A 17,233-nucleotide genomic window follows, 5' to 3' on the forward strand; every position below is an offset into this window, starting at 1 on the left:
TTTCAAGTCCTTTCTTATAAACGTGACGTCTACATTGGAAGTGATATGGTGCGGGTTGGTTGTGAATAATAAAACGCTTGTTCTTGGCGTCTGTTACCGCCCTCCAGATACAGACATCAGCTTTGTTCAGGAGTTTCACGATAACAATAATGAAATTACAATGCGGTACCCATCTTCTTCGATAACTATTCTCGGTGACTTCAACTATCCTACCATAATGTGGGCGTCATCGTTACCAGAAGTCGTACCATTTTCTTCAAATGGCCAATGTTTTCTCGATACTTGCAACCTGTTTAATTTTACGCAGATGGTGAATAACCCAACTCGCGTCACCAATTCTTCATCGCACATTCTTGACTTGATTCTTACAACAATGCCCGACAACATTCATGCACTAAACTCACTTCCTGGTCTCAGCGATCACTGTCTGCTACATTTTTACATACGCAACAGCATGCCAACTGCTACTAAGAAACGCAAGGTTATCTATAACTACAATGCTGCAAACTTTGAGACAATCAACAACGAACTCTCTCTATTTTACGACACTTATTTACATGACTTTGATAATAGAACCGTGCAGGAAAACTGGGATCTGTTTGTTAACAAAATCTACGAACTTACTCGTACCTTTGTTCCCTTAAAGTCTATACCTGTGAGCTCTTGCTCACCCTGGTACAATACATACCTAAAGCGACTTTCTAACAAAAAGAAACGCTTGTTTCGTGCTGCGAAACTCCAGAGTACGGAGAAACGCTGGCGCTCCTACGAGAGTGCTGCGCGAGTTTACTCGTCAGCAGTTTCGGATGCTAAGGCTAACTTTCTATCTAACACTCTGCCATCAATGCTTGTAAGCAACCCTAGAAAGTTTTGGAAAACTATTACAAATACCAACGACAGTGAAATCGTACTTGTTGACTCGGACGGCCTTCCCGTATCTTCCGAGATGTGTGCAGCACGCCTGAACGAAAATTTTGTCCGGAACTTTTCAGGGTCGTCCACTTCTGCTACCGTCTCTTTACCAGCGCGCAACTATCCAACAACGTCTGTTATAGTGACTGAGGCCCATGGAATTGTAAAACTAATTGAATCGCTCAGAATATCCTCTGCTTGTGGTGTTGACAACATAAACGCAAGAGTCCTTAAAGAAACTAAGCATGCCTCATCTATGTTCCTGTGTAAAATATTCCAACAGTCTTTGAATGAAGGTGTGGTGCCACGCGTTTGGAAAGAGGCAAAGGTGGTTCCGCTACACAAATCAGGAAACAAGCATTCTGTTACTAATTACCGACCTATTTCACTTACTTCTATACCATGCAAACTTTTGGAGCACATAATTTTCTCTTACTTGGTCAATTTTCTAGAATCAAAATCGTTCTTTAGCACGTCACAGCATGGATTTAGGAAGTCATTCTCATGTGAAACACAGTTGCTTTGTTTTACCCATTCGTTACATATCATTCTAGATCGGAGTTCACTGGTCGACTGCATCTTTTTAGACTTTTCGAAGGCTTTCGACAAGATTAATCATCACCTACTACTATATAAGCTTAGGACCCTTAATATTGATGGCGGCATTCTTGCTTGGATCGAGTTTTTCTTAATTAATCGCTCACAATTCGTTGTTGCTAACAACTACAGCTCACCCTCTTCTCCCGTTACTTCTGGTGTGCCCCAGGGTTCTGTGTTGGGCCCTTTACTATTCCTTATTTATATTAACGACTTACCCGATGTTGTAACTTCTTCGATTCACCTTTTCGCCGATGACTGCGTTGTTTACCGAGAAATCTCATCTAACTCTGACGCTACTTCTTTGCAAAGTGACATTAATAATATTGCCAGCTGGTGTAGAACTTGGCACATGGATCTCAACACTAACAAATGTAAAGTTTTACGTATCTCACGAACTACCGGACCCCCTGTTAACTACATCTTAAATGACGTTGATCTAGAGTCTGTAACTTCGTATAAATACTTGGGGATTCATATAACATCTGACTTGAACTGGAAACATCATATTACCTATGTTATTAACAATAGCAACCGTATGCTAGGGTACCTACGACGCAACTTTAGCCGTGCCCCTCAAGCCGTGAAACTAACCATGTATAAAACACTAGTTCGTCCAAAACTTGAATATGCATGCTCCATTTGGGATCCTTTTCAACTGAACTTGACTCACTCGCTTGAAATGGTACAGAATAACGCAGCACGCTTCATTCTATCTAACTACCATCGCACTAGCAGTATTACGTCAATGAAACAGAGCCTTTCACTACAGTCACTTGAATCACGTCGCAAAGCATCTCGTCTCATACTTTTTCATAAGATAATCAATCATCCACTTTTGAAAGCTCAGTTCATTACCACTCCTGCCTATTGCTCAGCTCGTTTAGATCATCAACATAAGGTACACGTCATTAGCTGCCGCACTAACACTTTTCATCATTCCTTCGTCCCACGCACATCCAGCGACTGGAACCACCTTCCCTCAGACATGGTTTCCATTTCAAGTCACGACTTGTTCTCATCTACAGTGCAGAATTACTTACGTGATGACACGTGAAGTGTATATTGTACATATATATTTTTGTACTCTGTTTGCCCCATTCTGATGATACTTACACGCACATTCATTGTACTGCTTAACATCAAATTTTCATGTTTTGTAATTTTTATTATTTTGATGTTACTATGTTTGCTCTTGGTTATAGTTTTTTTTTCTGTACCCCACTCCCCTCTGTAAAGCTATGTGCGATTGAGGGTAAAATAAATGAAATGAAATGAAATGAAATGAAATATGTTCTGATGGTGGTGAGAGTGGAGCAGGACTGTCTCCGTGGCGCAATTGGCTAGCGCGATCGGCTGTTAACCGAAAGGTTGGAGGTACGAATCCACCCGGAGGTGGTGCGGCGCTTTTTTTTCTTTGGGCTGATAGCTTTGAAGATATGTTCTGATAGTGGTGAGAGTGGAGCAGCACGACTGTCTCCGTGGCGCAATAGGCTAGCGCGATCGGCTGTTAACCGAAAGGTTGGAGGTACGAGCCCTCCCGGGAGTGGTGTGTTGCTTTTTATTCTTTGGGCTGATAGCTTTGAAGATATGTTCTGATGGTGGTGAGAGTGGAGCACGACTGTCTCCGTGGCGCAATTGGCTAGCGCGATCGGCTGTCAACCGAAAGGTTAGAGGTACGAGCCCATCCGGTGGTGGTGCGGCGCTTTTTTTTCTTTGGGCTGATAGCTTTGAAGAAATGTTCTGATGGTGGTGAGAGTGGAGCACGACTGTCTCCGTGGCGCAATTTGCTATCGCGATCGGCTGTTAACCGAAAGGTTGGAGGTACGAGCCCACATGGTGGTGGTGCGGCACTTTTTTTTTCTTTGGGCTGATAGCTCTGAAGAAATGTTCTGACGGTGGTGTGAGTGGAGCACGACTGTCTCCGTGGCGCAATTGGCTAGCGCGATCGGCTGTTAACCGAAAGTTTGGAGGTTCGAGCCCTCCCGGGAGTGGTGTGTTGCTTTTTTTATTTTGGGCTGATAGCTTTGAAAATATGTTCTGATGGTGGTGAGTGTGGAGCAGGACTGTCTCCGTGGCGCAATTGGCTAGCGCGATCGGCTGTTAACCGAAAGGTTGGAGGTACGAGCCTACCCGGTGGAGGTGCGGCGCTTTTTTTTCTTTGGGCTGATAGCTTTGAAGCTATGTTCTGATGCTGGTGAGAGTGGAGCACGACTGTCTCCTTGGCGCAATTGGCTAGCGCGTTCGGCTGTTAACCGAGAGGTTGGAGGTTGGAGCCCACCCGGTGGTGGTGCGGCGATTTTTTTCCTTTTGGCTGATAGCTCTGAAGAAATGTTCTGACGGTGGTGAGAGTGGAGCACGATTGTCTCCATGGCGCAATTGGCTATGCGATCGGCTGTTAACTGAAAGGTTGGAGGTTCGAGTCCTCCCGGGAGTGGTGTATTGCTTTTTTTCTTTGGGCTGATAGCTTTGAAGATATGTTCTGATGGTGGTGAGAGTGGAGCACGACTGTCTCCGTGGCGCAATTGGCTAGCGCGATCAGCTGTTAACCGACAGGTTGGAGGTTCGAGCCCTCCCGGGAGTGGTGTGTTGCTTTTTTTATTTTGGGCTGATAGCTTTGAAAATATGTTTTGATGGTGGTGAGTGTGAAGCAGGACTGTCTCCGTGACGCAATTGGCTAGCGCGATTGGCTGTTAACGGAAAGGTTGGAGGTATGAGCCCACCCGGTGGAGGTGCGGCGCTTTTTTTTCTTTGGCCTGATAGCTTTGAAGATATGTCCTGATGGTGGTGAGTGTGGAGCACGACTGTCTCCGTTGCGCAATTGGCTAGCGCGGTCGGCTTTTAACCGAAAGGTTGGAGGTTCGAGCCCTCCCGGGAGTGGTCTGTTGCTTTTTTTATTTTGGGCTGATAGCTTTGAAAATATGTTTTGATGGTGGTGAGTGTGGAGCAGGACTGTCTCCGTGACGCATTTGGCTAGCGCGATCGACTGTTAACCAAAAGGTTGGAGGTACGAGCCCACCCGGTGGAGGTGCGGCGCTTTTTTTTCTTTGGACTGATAGCTTTGAAGATATGTCCTGATGGAGGTGAGAGTGGAGCACGACTGTCTCCATGTCGCAATTGGCTATGCGATCGGCTGTTAACCGAAAGGTTGGAGGTTGGAGCCCTCCCGGGAGTGGTGTGTTGCTTTTTTTTCTTTGGGTTGATAGCTTTGAAGATATGTTCTCATGGTGGTGAGAGTGGAGCAGGACTGTCTCCGTGGCGCAATTGGCAAGCGCGATTGGCTGTTAACCGAGAGGTTGGAGGTACGAGCCCACCCGGTGGTGGTGCGGCGCTTTTTTTTCTTTGGGCTGATAGCTTTGAAGAAATGTTCTGATGGTGGTGAGAGTGGAGCACGACTGTCTCCGTGGCGCAATTGGCTAGCGCGGTCGGCTGTTAACCGACAGGTTGGAGGTTCGAGCCCTCCCGGGAGTGGTGTGTTGCTTTTTTTATTTTGGGCTGATAGCTTTGAAAATATGTTTTGATGGTGGTGAGTGTGAAGCAGGACTGTCTCCGTGACGCAATTGGATAGCGCGATCGGCTGCTGATAGCTTTGAAAATATGTTTTGATGGTGGTGAGTGTGAAGCAGGACTGTCTCCGTGACGCAATTGGCTAGTGTGATCGGCTGTTAACCGAAAGGTTGGAGGTACGAGCCCACCCGGTTGAGGTGCGGCGCTTTTTTTTCTTTGGCCTGATAGCTTTGAAGAAATGTTCTGATGGTGGTGAGAGTGGAGCACGGCTGTCTCCGTGGCGCAATTGGCTAGCGCGATCGGCTGGTAACCGAGAGGTTAGAGGTTCCAGCCCTCCCGGGAGTGGTGTGTTGCTTTTTTTATTTTGGGCTGATAGCTTTGAAAATATGTTTTGATGGTGGTGAGTGTGAAACAGGATTGTCTCCGTGACGCAATTGGCTAGCGCGATCGGCTGTTAACCGAAAGGTTGGAGGTACGAGCCCACACGGTGGTGGTGCGGCGCTTTTTTGTTTGGCCTGATAGCTTTGAGGATATGTCCTGATGGTGGTGAGAGTGGAGCACGACTGTGTCCGTGGCGCAATTGGCTAGCGCGATCGGCTGTTAACCGAGAGGTTGGAGTTTCCAGCCCTCCCGGCAGTTGTGTGTTGCTTTTTTTTGGGCTGATAGCTTAGAAGATATGTTCTGATGGTGGTGAGAGTGGAGCACGACTGTGTCCGTGGCGCAATGTGCTATCGCGATCGGCTGTTAACCGAAAGGTTGGAGGTACGAGCCCACACGGTGGTGGTGCGGCACTTTTTTTTTCTTTGGGCTGATAGCTCTGAAGAAATGTTCTGACGGTGGTGAGAGTGGAGCACGACTGTCTCCGTGGCGCAATTGGCTATGCGAAAGGCTGTTAACCGGAAGGTTGGAGGTTCGAGCCCTCCCGGGAGTGGTGTGTTGCTTTTTTTTCTTTGGGCTGATAGCTTTGAAGGTATTTTCTCATGGTGGTGAGAGTAGAGCAGGACTGTCTCCGTGGCGCAATTGGCTAGCGCGATTGGCTGTTAACCGAGAGGTTCGAGGTACGAGCCCACCCAGTGGTGGTGCGGTGCTTTTTTTGGGCTGATAGCTTTGAAAAAATGTTCTGATGGTGGTGAGAGTGGAGCACGACTGTCTCCGTGGCGCAATTGGCTAGCGCGGTCGGCTGTTAACCGACAGGTCGGAGGTTCGAGCCCTCCCGGGAGTGGTGTGTTGCTTTTTTTATTTTGGGCTGATAGCTTTGAAAATATGCTTTGATGGTGGTGAGTGTGAAGCAGGACTGTCTCCGTGACGCAATTGGCTAGCGCGATCGGCTGTTAACCGAAAGGTTGGAGGTACGAGCCCACCCGGTGGAGGAGCGACGCTTTTTTTTCTTTGGCCTGATAGCTTTGAAGATATGTCCTGACGGTGGTGAGAGTGGAGCACGACTGTCTCCATGGGGCAAGTGGCTATGCGATCGGCTATTAACTGAAAGGTTGGAGGTTCCAGCCCTCCCGGGAGTGGTGTGTTGCTTTTTTTGGGCTGATAGCTTAGAAGATATGTTCTGATGATGGTGAGAGTGGAGCACGACTGTCTCCGTGGTGCAATTTGCTATCGCAATCGGCTGTTAACCGAAAGGTTGGCGGTACGAGCCCACACGGTGGTGGTGCGGCACTTTTTTTCTTTGGGCTGATAGCTTTGAAGATATGTTTTGATGGTGGTGAGAGTGGAGCACGACTGTCTCCGTGGCGCAATAGACTAGCGCGATCGGCTGTTAACCGAAAGGTTGGAGGTACGAGCCCTCCCAGGAGTGGTGTGTTGCTTTTTATTCTTTGGGCTGATAGCTTTGAAGATATGTTCTGATGGTGGTGAGAGTGGAGCACGACTGTCTCCTTGGCGCAATTGGCTAGCGCGATCGGCTGTTAACCGAGAGGTTGGAGGTTGGAGCCCACCCGGTGGTGGTGCGGCGATTTTTTTCCTTTTGGCTGATAGCTCTGAAGAAATGTTCTGACGGTGGTGAGAGTGGAGCACGATTGTCTCCATGGCGCAATTGGCTATGCGATCGGCTGTTAACTGAAAGGTTGGAGGTTACAGTCCTCCCGGGAGTGGTGTATTGCTTTTTTTTCTTTGGGCTGATAGCTTTGAAGATATGTTCTGATGGTGGTGAGAGTGGAGCACGACTGTCTCCGTGGCGCAATTGGCTAGCGCGATCAGCTGTTAACCGAAAGTTTGGAGGTACGAGCCCACCCGGTGGTGGTGTGGCGCTTTTTTTTCTTTGGGCTGATAGCTCTGAAGAAATGTTCTGACGGTGGTGAGAGTGGAGCACGACTGTCTACGTGGCGCAATTGGCTATGCGATCGGCTGTTAACTGAAAGGTTGGAGGTTGGAGCCTTCCCGGGAGTGGTGTGTTGCTTTTTTTTCTTTGGGCTGATAGCTTTGAAGATATGTTCTCACGGTGGTGAGAGTGGAGCAGGACTGTCTCCGTGGCGCAATTGGCTAGCGCGATTGGCTGTTAACCGAGAGGTTGGAGGTACGAGCCCACCCGGTGGTGGTGCGGCGCTTTTTTTTCTTCTGCCTGATAGCTTTGAAGAAATGTTCTGATGGTGGTGAGAGTGGAGCACGGCTGTCTCCGCGGCGCAATTGGTTAGCGCGATCGGCTGTTAACCGAGAGGTTAGAGGTTCCAGCCCTCCCGGGAGTGGTGTGTTGCTTTTTTTGGGCTGAAAGCTTAGAAGATATGTTTTGATGGTGGTGAGAGTGGAGCACGACTGTCTCCGTGGCGCAATTTGCTATCGCGATCGGCTGTTAACCGAAAGGTTGGAGGTACGAGCCCACACGGTGGTGGTGCGGCACTTTTTTTTTCTTTGGGCTGATAGCTCTGAAGAAATGTTCTGACGGTGGTGAGAGTGGAGCACGACTGTCTCCGTGGCGCAATTGGCTATGCGAAAGGCTGTTAACCGGAAGGTTGGAGGTTCGAGCCCTCCCGGGAGTGGTGTGTTGCTTTTTTTTCTTTGGGCTGATAGCTTTGAAGGTATTTTCTCATGGTGGTGAGAGTGGAGCAGGACTGTCTCCGTGGCGCAATTGGCTAGCGCGATTGGCTGTTAACCAAGAGGTTGGAAGTACGAGCCCACCCGGTGGTGGTGCGGCGCTTTTTTTCTTTGGGCTGATAGCTTTGAAGAAATGTTCTGATGGTGGTGAGAGTGGAGCACGACTGTCTCCGTGGCGCAATTGGCTAGCGCGGTCGGCTGTTAACCGACAGGTTGGAGGTTCGAGCCCTCCCGGGAGTGGTGTGTTGCTTTTTTTATTTTGGGCTGATAGCTTTGAAAATATGCTTTGATGGTGGTGAGAGTGGAGCACGACTGTCTCCGTGGCGCAATTGGCTATGCGAAAGGCTGTTAACCGGAAGGTTGGAGGTTCGAGCCCTCCCGGGAGTGGTGTGTTGCTTTTTATTCTTTGGGCTGATAGCTTTGAAGATATGTTCTGATGGTGGTGACAGTGGAGCACGACTGTCTCCGTGGCGCAATTGGCTAGCGCGATCGGCTGTCAACCGAAAGGTTAGAGGTACGAGCCCATCCGGTGGTGGTGCGGCGCTTTTTTTCTTTGGGCTGATAGCTCTGAAGAAATGTTCTGACAGTGGTGTGAGTGGAGCACGACTGTCTCCGTGGCGCGATTGGCTAGCACGATCGGCTGTTAACCGAAAGGTTGGAGGTTCGAGCCCTCCCGGGAGTGGTGTGTCGCTTTTTTTATTTTGGGCTGATAGCTTTGAAAATATGTTCTGATGGTGGTGAGTGTGGAGCAGGACTGTCTCCGTGGCGCAATTGGCTAGCGCGATCGGCTGTTAACCGAAAGGTTGGAGGTACGAGCCTACCCGGTGGAGGTGCGGCGCTTTTTTTTCTTTGGGCTGATAGCTTTGAAGCTATGTTCTGATGCTGGTGAGAGTGGAGCACGACTGTCTCCTTGGCGCAATTGGCTAGCGCGTTCGGCTGTTAACCGAGAGGTTGGAGGTTGGAGCCCACCCGGTGGTGGTGCGGCGATTTTTTTCCTTTTGGCTGATAGCTCTGAAGAAATGTTCTGACGGTGGTGAGAGTGGAGCACGATTGTCTCCATGGCGCAATTGGCTATGCGATCGGCTGTTAACTGAAAGGTTGGAGGTTCGAGTCCTCCCGGGAGTGGTGTATTGCTTTTTTTCTTTGGGCTGATAGCTTTGAAGATATGTTCTGATGGTGGTGAGAGTGGAGCACGACTGTCTCCGTGGCGCAATTGGCTAGCGCGATCAGCTGTTAACCGACAGGTTGGAGGTTCGAGCCCTCCCGGGAGTGGTGTGTTGCTTTTTTTATTTTGGGCTGATAGCTTTGAAAATATGTTTTGATGGTGGTGAGTGTGAAGCAGGACTGTCTCCGTGACGCAATTGGCTAGCGCGATTGGCTGTTAACGGAAAGGTTGGAGGTATGAGCCCACCCGGTGGAGGTGCGGCGCTTTTTTTTCTTTGGCCTGATAGCTTTGAAGATATGTCCTGATGGTGGTGAGTGTGGAGCACGACTGTCTCCGTTGCGCAATTGGCTAGCGCGGTCGGCTTTTAACCGAAAGGTTGGAGGTTCGAGCCCTCCCGGGAGTGGTCTGTTGCTTTTTTTATTTTGGGCTGATAGCTTTGAAAATATGTTTTGATGGTGGTGAGTGTGGAGCAGGACTGTCTCCGTGACGCATTTGGCTAGCGCGATCGACTGTTAACCAAAAGGTTGGAGGTACGAGCCCACCCGGTGGAGGTGCGGCGCTTTTTTTTCTTTGGACTGATAGCTTTGAAGATATGTCCTGATGGAGGTGAGAGTGGAGCACGACTGTCTCCGTGTCGCAATTGGCTATGCGATCGGCTGTTAACCGAAAGGTTGGAGGTTGGAGCCCTCCCGGGAGTGGTGTGTTGCTTTTTTTTCTTTGGGCTGATAGCTTTGAAGATATGTTCTCATGGTGGTGAGAGTGGAGCAGGACTGTCTCCGTGGCGCAATTGGCAAGCGCGATTGGCTGTTAACCGAGAGGTTGGAGGTACGAGCCCACCCGGTGGTGGTGCGGCGCTTTTTTTTCTTTGGGCTGATAGCTTTGAAGAAATGTTCTGATGGTGGTGAGAGTGGAGCACGACTGTCTCCGTGGCGCAATTGGCTAGCGCGGTCGGCTGTTAACCGACAGGTTGGAGGTTCGAGCCCTCCCGGGAGTGGTGTGTTGCTTTTTTTATTTTGGGCTGATAGCTTTGAAAATATGTTTTGATGGTGGTGAGTGTGAAGCAGGACTGTCTCCGTGACGCAATTGGATAGCGCGATCGGCTGCTGATAGCTTTGAAAATATGTTTTGATGGTGGTGAGTGTGAAGCAGGACTGTCTCCGTGACGCAATTGGCTAGTGTGATCGGCTGTTAACCGAAAGGTTGGAGGTACGAGCCCACCCGGTTGAGGTGCGGCGCTTTTTTTTCTTTGGCCTGATAGCTTTGAAGAAATGTTCTGATGGTGGTGAGAGTGGAGCACGGCTGTCTCCGTGGCGCAATTGGCTAGCGCGATCGGCTGGTAACCGAGAGGTTAGAGGTTCCAGCCCTCCCGGGAGTGGTGTGTTGCTTTTTTTATTTTGGGCTGATAGCTTTGAAACTATGTTTTGATGGTGGTGAGTGTGAAACAGGATTGTCTCCGTGACGCAATTGGCTAGCGCGATCGGCTGTTAACCGAAAGGTTGGAGGTACGAGCCCACACGGTGGTGGTGCGGCGCTTTTTTGTTTGGCCTGATAGCTTTGAGGATATGTCCTGATGGTGGTGAGAGTGGAGCACGACTGTGTCCGTGGCGCAATTGGCTAGCGCGATCGGCTGTTAACCGAGAGGTTGGAGTTTCCAGCCCTCCCGGCAGTTGTGTGTTGCTTTTTTTTGGGCTGATAGCTTAGAAGATATGTTCTGATGGTGGTGAGAGTGGAGCACGACTGTGTCCGTGGCGCAATGTGCTATCGCGATCGGCTGTTAACCGAAAGGTTGGAGGTACGAGCCCACACGGTGGTGGTGCGGCACTTTTTTTTTCTTTGGGCTGATAGCTCTGAAGAAATGTTCTGACGGTGGTGAGAGTGGAGCACGACTGTCTCCGTGGCGCAATTGGCTATGCGAAAGGCTGTTAACCGGAAGGTTGGAGGTTCGAGCCCTCCCGGGAGTGGTGTGTTGCTTTTTTTTCTTTGGGCTGATAGCTTTGAAGGTATTTTCTCATGGTGGTGAGAGTAGAGCAGGACTGTCTCCGTGGCGCAATTGGCTAGCGCGATTGGCTGTTAACCGAGAGGTTCGAGGTACGAGCCCACCCAGTGGTGGTGCGGCGCTTTTTTTGGGCTGATAGCTTTGAAAAAATGTTCTGATGGTGGTGAGAGTGGAGCACGACTGTCTCCGTGGCGCAATTGGCTAGCGCGGTCGGCTGTTAACCGACAGGTCGGAGGTTCGAGCCCTCCCGGGAGTGGTGTGTTGCTTTTTTTATTTTGGGCTGATAGCTTTGAAAATATGCTTTGATGGTGGTGAGTGTGAAGCAGGACTGTCTCCGTGACGCAATTGGCTAGCGCGATCGGCTGTTAACCGAAAGGTTGGAGGTACGAGCCCACCCGGTGGAGGAGCGACGCTTTTTTTTCTTTGGCCTGATAGCTTTGAAGATATGTCCTGACGGTGGTGAGAGTGGAGCACGACTGTCTCCATGGGGCAAGTGGCTATGCGATCGGCTGTTAACTGAAAGGTTGGAGGTTCCAGCCCTCCCGGGAGTGGTGTGTTGCTTTTTTTGGGCTGATAGCTTAGAAGATATGTTCTGATGATGGTGAGAGTGGAGCACGACTGTCTCCGTGGTGCAATTTGCTATCGCAATCGGCTGTTAACCGAAAGGTTGGCGGTACGAGCCCACACGGTGGTGGTGCGGCACTTTTTTTCTTTGGGCTGATAGCTTTGAAGATATGTTTTGATGGTGGTGAGAGTGGAGCACGACTGTCTCCGTGGCGCAATAGACTAGCGCGATCGGCTGTTAACCGAAAGGTTGGAGGTACGAGCCCTCCCAGGAGTGGTGTGTTGCTTTTTATTCTTTGGGCTGATAGCTTTGAAGATATGTTCTGATGGTGGTGAGAGTGGAGCACGACTGTCTCCTTGGCGCAATTGGCTAGCGCGATCGGCTGTTAACCGAGAGGTTGGAGGTTGGAGCCCACCCGGTGGTGGTGCGGCGATTTTTTTCCTTTTGGCTGATAGCTCTGAAGAAATGTTCTGACGGTGGTGAGAGTGGAGCACGATTGTCTCCATGGCGCAATTGGCTATGCGATCGGCTGTTAACTGAAAGGTTGGAGGTTACAGTCCTCCCGGGAGTGGTGTATTGCTTTTTTTTCTTTGGGCTGATAGCTTTGAAGATATGTTCTGATGGTGGTGAGAGTGGAGCACGACTGTCTCCGTGGCGCAATTGGCTAGCGCGATCAGCTGTTAACCGAAAGTTTGGAGGTACGAGCCCACCCGGTGGTGGTGTGGCGCTTTTTTTTCTTTGGGCTGATAGCTCTGAAGAAATGTTCTGACGGTGGTGAGAGTGGAGCACGACTGTCTACGTGGCGCAATTGGCTATGCGATCGGCTGTTAACTGAAAGGTTGGAGGTTGGAGCCTTCCCGGGAGTGGTGTGTTGCTTTTTTTTCTTTGGGCTGATAGCTTTGAAGATATGTTCTCACGGTGGTGAGAGTGGAGCAGGACTGTCTCCGTGGCGCAATTGGCTAGCGCGATTGGCTGTTAACCGAGAGGTTGGAGGTACGAGCTCACCCGGTGGTGGTGCGGCGCTTTTTTTTCTTCTGCCTGATAGCTTTGAAGAAATGTTCTGATGGTGGTGAGAGTGGAGCACGGCTGTCTCCGCGGCGCAATTGGTTAGCGCGATCGGCTGTTAACCGAGAGGTTAGAGGTTCCAGCCCTCCCGGGAGTGGTGTGTTGCTTTTTTTGGGCTGAAAGCTTAGAAGATATGTTTTGATGGTGGTGAGAGTGGAGCACGACTGTCTCCGTGGCGCAATTTGCTATCGCGATCGGCTGTTAACCGAAAGGTTGGAGGTACGAGCCCACACGGTGGTGGTGCGGCACTTTTTTTTTCTTTGGGCTGATAGCTCTGAAGAAATGTTCTGACGGTGGTGAGAGTGGAGCACGACTGTCTCCGTGGCGCAATTGGCTATGCGAAAGGCTGTTAACCGGAAGGTTGGAGGTTCGAGCCCTCCCGGGAGTGGTGTGTTGCTTTTTTTTCTTTGGGCTGATAGCTTTGAAGGTATTTTCTCATGGTGGTGAGAGTGGAGCAGGACTGTCTCCGTGGCGCAATTGGCTAGCGCGATTGGCTGTTAACCAAGAGGTTGGAAGTACGAGCCCACCCGGTGGTGGTGCGGCGCTTTTTTTCTTTGGGCTGATAGCTTTGAAGAAATGTTCTGATGGTGGTGAGAGTGGAGCACGACTGTCTCCGTGGCGCAATTGGCTAGCGCGGTCGGCTGTTAACCGACAGGTTGGAGGTTCGAGCCCTCCCGGGAGTGGTGTGTTGCTTTTTTTATTTTGGGCTGATAGCTTTGAAAATATGCTTTGATGGTGGTGAGAGTGGAGCACGACTGTCTCCGTGGCGCAATTGGCTATGCGAAAGGCTGTTAACCGGAAGGTTGGAGGTTCGAGCCCTCCCGGGAGTGGTGTGTTGCTTTTTATTCTTTGGGCTGATAGCTTTGAAGATATGTTCTGATGGTGGTGACAGTGGAGCACGACTGTCTCCGTGGCGCAATTGGCTAGCGCGATCGGCTGTCAACCGAAAGGTTAGAGGTACGAGCCCATCCGGTGGTGGTGCGGCGCTTTTTTTCTTTGGGCTGATAGCTCTGAAGAAATGTTCTGACAGTGGTGTGAGTGGAGCACGACTGTCTCCGTGGCGCGATTGGCTAGCACGATCGGCTGTTAACCGAAAGGTTGGAGGTTCGAGCCCTCCCGGGAGTGGTGTGTCGCTTTTTTTATTTTGGGCTGATAGCTTTGAAAATATGTTCTGATGGTGGTGAGTGTGGAGCAGGACTGTCTCCGTGGCGCAATTGGCTAGCGCGATCGGCTGTTAACCGAAAGGTTGGAGGTACGAGCCTACCCGGTGGAGGTGCGGCGCTTTTTTTTCTTTGGGCTGATAGCTTTGAAGCTATGTTCTGATGCTGGTGAGAGTGGAGCACGACTGTCTCCTTGGCGCAATTGGCTAGCGCGTTCGGCTGTTAACCGAGAGGTTGGAGGTTGGAGCCCACCCGGTGGTGGTGCGGCGATTTTTTTCCTTTTGGCTGATAGCTCTGAAGAAATGTTCTGACGGTGGTGAGAGTGGAGCACGATTGTCTCCATGGCGCAATTGGCTATGCGATCGGCTGTTAACTGAAAGGTTGGAGGTTCGAGTCCTCCCGGGAGTGGTGTATTGCTTTTTTTCTTTGGGCTGATAGCTTTGAAGATATGTTCTGATGGTGGTGAGAGTGGAGCACGACTGTCTCCGTGGCGCAATTGGCTAGCGCGATCAGCTGTTAACCGACAGGTTGGAGGTTCGAGCCCTCCCGGGAGTGGTGTGTTGCTTTTTTTATTTTGGGCTGATAGCTTTGAAAATATGTTTTGATGGTGGTGAGTGTGAAGCAGGACTGTCTCCGTGACGCAATTGGCTAGCGCGATTGGCTGTTAACGGAAAGGTTGGAGGTATGAGCCCACCCGGTGGAGGTGCGGCGCTTTTTTTTCTTTGGCCTGATAGCTTTGAAGATATGTCCTGATGGTGGTGAGTGTGGAGCACGACTGTCTCCGTTGCGCAATTGGCTAGCGCGGTCGGCTTTTAACCGAAAGGTTGGAGGTTCGAGCCCTCCCGGGAGTGGTCTGTTGCTTTTTTTATTTTGGGCTGATAGCTTTGAAAATATGTTTTGATGGTGGTGAGTGTGGAGCAGGACTGTCTCCGTGACGCATTTGGCTAGCGCGATCGACTGTTAACCAAAAGGTTGGAGGTACGAGCCCACCCGGTGGAGGTGCGGCGCTTTTTTTTCTTTGGACTGATAGCTTTGAAGATATGTCCTGATGGAGGTGAGAGTGGAGCACGACTGTCTCCGTGTCGCAATTGGCTATGCGATCGGCTGTTAACCGAAAGGTTGGAGGTTGGAGCCCTCCCGGGAGTGGTGTGTTGCTTTTTTTTCTTTGGGCTGATAGCTTTGAAGATATGTTCTCATGGTGGTGAGAGTGGAGCAGGACTGTCTCCGTGGCGCAATTGGCAAGCGCGATTGGCTGTTAACCGAGAGGTTGGAGGTACGAGCCCACCCGGTGGTGGTGCGGCGCTTTTTTTTCTTTGGGCTGATAGCTTTGAAGAAATGTTCTGATGGTGGTGAGAGTGGAGCACGACTGTCTCCGTGGCGCAATTGGCTAGCGCGGTCGGCTGTTAACCGACAGGTTGGAGGTTCGAGCCCTCCCGGGAGTGGTGTGTTGCTTTTTTTATTTTGGGCTGATAGCTTTGAAAATATGTTTTGATGGTGGTGAGTGTGAAGCAGGACTGTCTCCGTGACGCAATTGGATAGCGCGATCGGCTGCTGATAGCTTTGAAAATATGTTTTGATGGTGGTGAGTGTGAAGCAGGACTGTCTCCGTGACGCAATTGGCTAGTGTGATCGGCTGTTAACCGAAAGGTTGGAGGTACGAGCCCACCCGGTTGAGGTGCGGCGCTTTTTTTTCTTTGGCCTGATAGCTTTGAAGAAATGTTCTGATGGTGGTGAGAGTGGAGCACGGCTGTCTCCGTGGCGCAATTGGCTAGCGCGATCGGCTGGTAACCGAGAGGTTAGAGGTTCCAGCCCTCCCGGGAGTGGTGTGTTGCTTTTTTTATTTTGGGCTGATAGCTTTGAAACTATGTTTTGATGGTGGTGAGTGTGAAACAGGATTGTCTCCGTGACGCAATTGGCTAGCGCGATCGGCTGTTAACCGAAAGGTTGGAGGTACGAGCCCACACGGTGGTGGTGCGGCGCTTTTTTGTTTGGCCTGATAGCTTTGAGGATATGTCCTGATGGTGGTGAGAGTGGAGCACGACTGTGTCCGTGGCGCAATTGGCTAGCGCGATCGGCTGTTAACCGAGAGGTTGGAGTTTCCAGCCCTCCCGGCAGTTGTGTGTTGCTTTTTTTTGGGCTGATAGCTTAGAAGATATGTTCTGATGGTGGTGAGAGTGGAGCACGACTGTGTCCGTGGCGCAATGTGCTATCGCGATCGGCTGTTAACCGAAAGGTTGGAGGTACGAGCCCACACGGTGGTGGTGCGGCACTTTTTTTTTCTTTGGGCTGATAGCTCTGAAGAAATGTTCTGACGGTGGTGAGAGTGGAGCACGACTGTCTCCGTGGCGCAATTGGCTATGCGAAAGGCTGTTAACCGGAAGGTTGGAGGTTCGAGCCCTCCCGGGAGTGGTGTGTTGCTTTTTTTTCTTTGGGCTGATAGCTTTGAAGGTATTTTCTCATGGTGGTGAGAGTAGAGCAGGACTGTCTCCGTGGCGCAATTGGCTAGCGCGATTGGCTGTTAACCGAGAGGTTCGAGGTACGAGCCCACCCAGTGGTGGTGCGGCGCTTTTTTTGGGCTGATAGCTTTGAAAAAATGTTCTGATGGTGGTGAGAGTGGAGCACGACTGTCTCCGTGGCGCAATTGGCTAGCGCGGTCGGCTGTTAACCGACAGGTCGGAGGTTCGAGCCCTCCCGGGAGTGGTGTGTTGCTTTTTTTATTTTGGGCTGATAGCTTTGAAAATATGCTTTGATGGTGGTGAGTGTGAAGCAGGACTGTCTCCGTGACGCAATTGGCTAGCGCGATCGGCTGTTAACCGAAAGGTTGGAGGTACGAGCCCACCCGGTGGAGGAGCGACGCTTTTTTTTCTTTGGCCTGATAGCTTTGAAGATATGTCCTGACGGTGGTGAGAGTGGAGCACGACTGTCTCCATGGGGCAAGTGGCTATGCGATCGGCTGTTAACTGAAAGGTTGGAGGTTCCAGCCCTCCCGGGAGTGGTGTGTTGCTTTTTTTTGGGCTGATAGCTTAGAAGATATGTTCTGATGATGGTGAGAGTGGAGCACGACTGTCTCCGTGGTGCAATTTGCTATCGCAATCGGCTGTTAACCGAAAGGTTGGCGGTACGAGCCCACACGGTGGTGGTGCGGCACTTTTTTTCTTTGGGCTGATAGCTTTGAAGATATGTTTTGATGGTGGTGAGAGTGGAGCACGACTGTCTCCGTGGCGCAA

General features: G+C 50.5%; 8 non-coding genes across 8 annotated transcripts; all 8 read left to right on the forward strand.

The window, feature by feature from the left end:
- Positions 1–4,903: 4,903 nt before the first annotated feature.
- On the forward strand, positions 4,904–4,980 carry TRNAN-GUU (transfer RNA asparagine (anticodon GUU)). Its single transcript has one exon. It is a non-coding gene; the product is annotated as a tRNA-Asn (tRNA).
- A 1,181-nt stretch (positions 4,981–6,161) lies between these two features.
- On the forward strand, positions 6,162–6,238 carry TRNAN-GUU (transfer RNA asparagine (anticodon GUU)). Its single transcript has one exon. It is a non-coding gene; the product is annotated as a tRNA-Asn (tRNA).
- A 1,980-nt stretch (positions 6,239–8,218) lies between these two features.
- Positions 8,219–8,295, forward strand: TRNAN-GUU (transfer RNA asparagine (anticodon GUU)). Its single transcript has one exon. It is a non-coding gene; the product is annotated as a tRNA-Asn (tRNA).
- A 1,842-nt stretch (positions 8,296–10,137) lies between these two features.
- On the forward strand, positions 10,138–10,214 carry TRNAN-GUU (transfer RNA asparagine (anticodon GUU)). Its single transcript has one exon. It is a non-coding gene; the product is annotated as a tRNA-Asn (tRNA).
- Positions 10,215–11,395: 1,181 nt separating this feature from the next.
- TRNAN-GUU (transfer RNA asparagine (anticodon GUU)) lies at positions 11,396–11,472 on the forward strand. Its single transcript has one exon. It is a non-coding gene; the product is annotated as a tRNA-Asn (tRNA).
- Positions 11,473–13,452: 1,980 nt separating this feature from the next.
- TRNAN-GUU (transfer RNA asparagine (anticodon GUU)) lies at positions 13,453–13,529 on the forward strand. Its single transcript has one exon. It is a non-coding gene; the product is annotated as a tRNA-Asn (tRNA).
- A 1,842-nt stretch (positions 13,530–15,371) lies between these two features.
- Positions 15,372–15,448, forward strand: TRNAN-GUU (transfer RNA asparagine (anticodon GUU)). The gene has a single exon. It is a non-coding gene; the product is annotated as a tRNA-Asn (tRNA).
- Positions 15,449–16,629: 1,181 nt separating this feature from the next.
- On the forward strand, positions 16,630–16,706 carry TRNAN-GUU (transfer RNA asparagine (anticodon GUU)). The gene has a single exon. It is a non-coding gene; the product is annotated as a tRNA-Asn (tRNA).
- The last annotated feature ends 527 nt before the right edge of the window (positions 16,707–17,233 follow it).

The sequence above is a fragment of the Rhipicephalus microplus genome, unplaced genomic scaffold (genome assembly GCF_043290135.1).
Source record: "Rhipicephalus microplus isolate Deutch F79 unplaced genomic scaffold, USDA_Rmic scaffold_13, whole genome shotgun sequence".
NCBI lineage: Eukaryota > Metazoa > Arthropoda > Arachnida > Ixodida > Ixodidae > Rhipicephalus > Rhipicephalus microplus.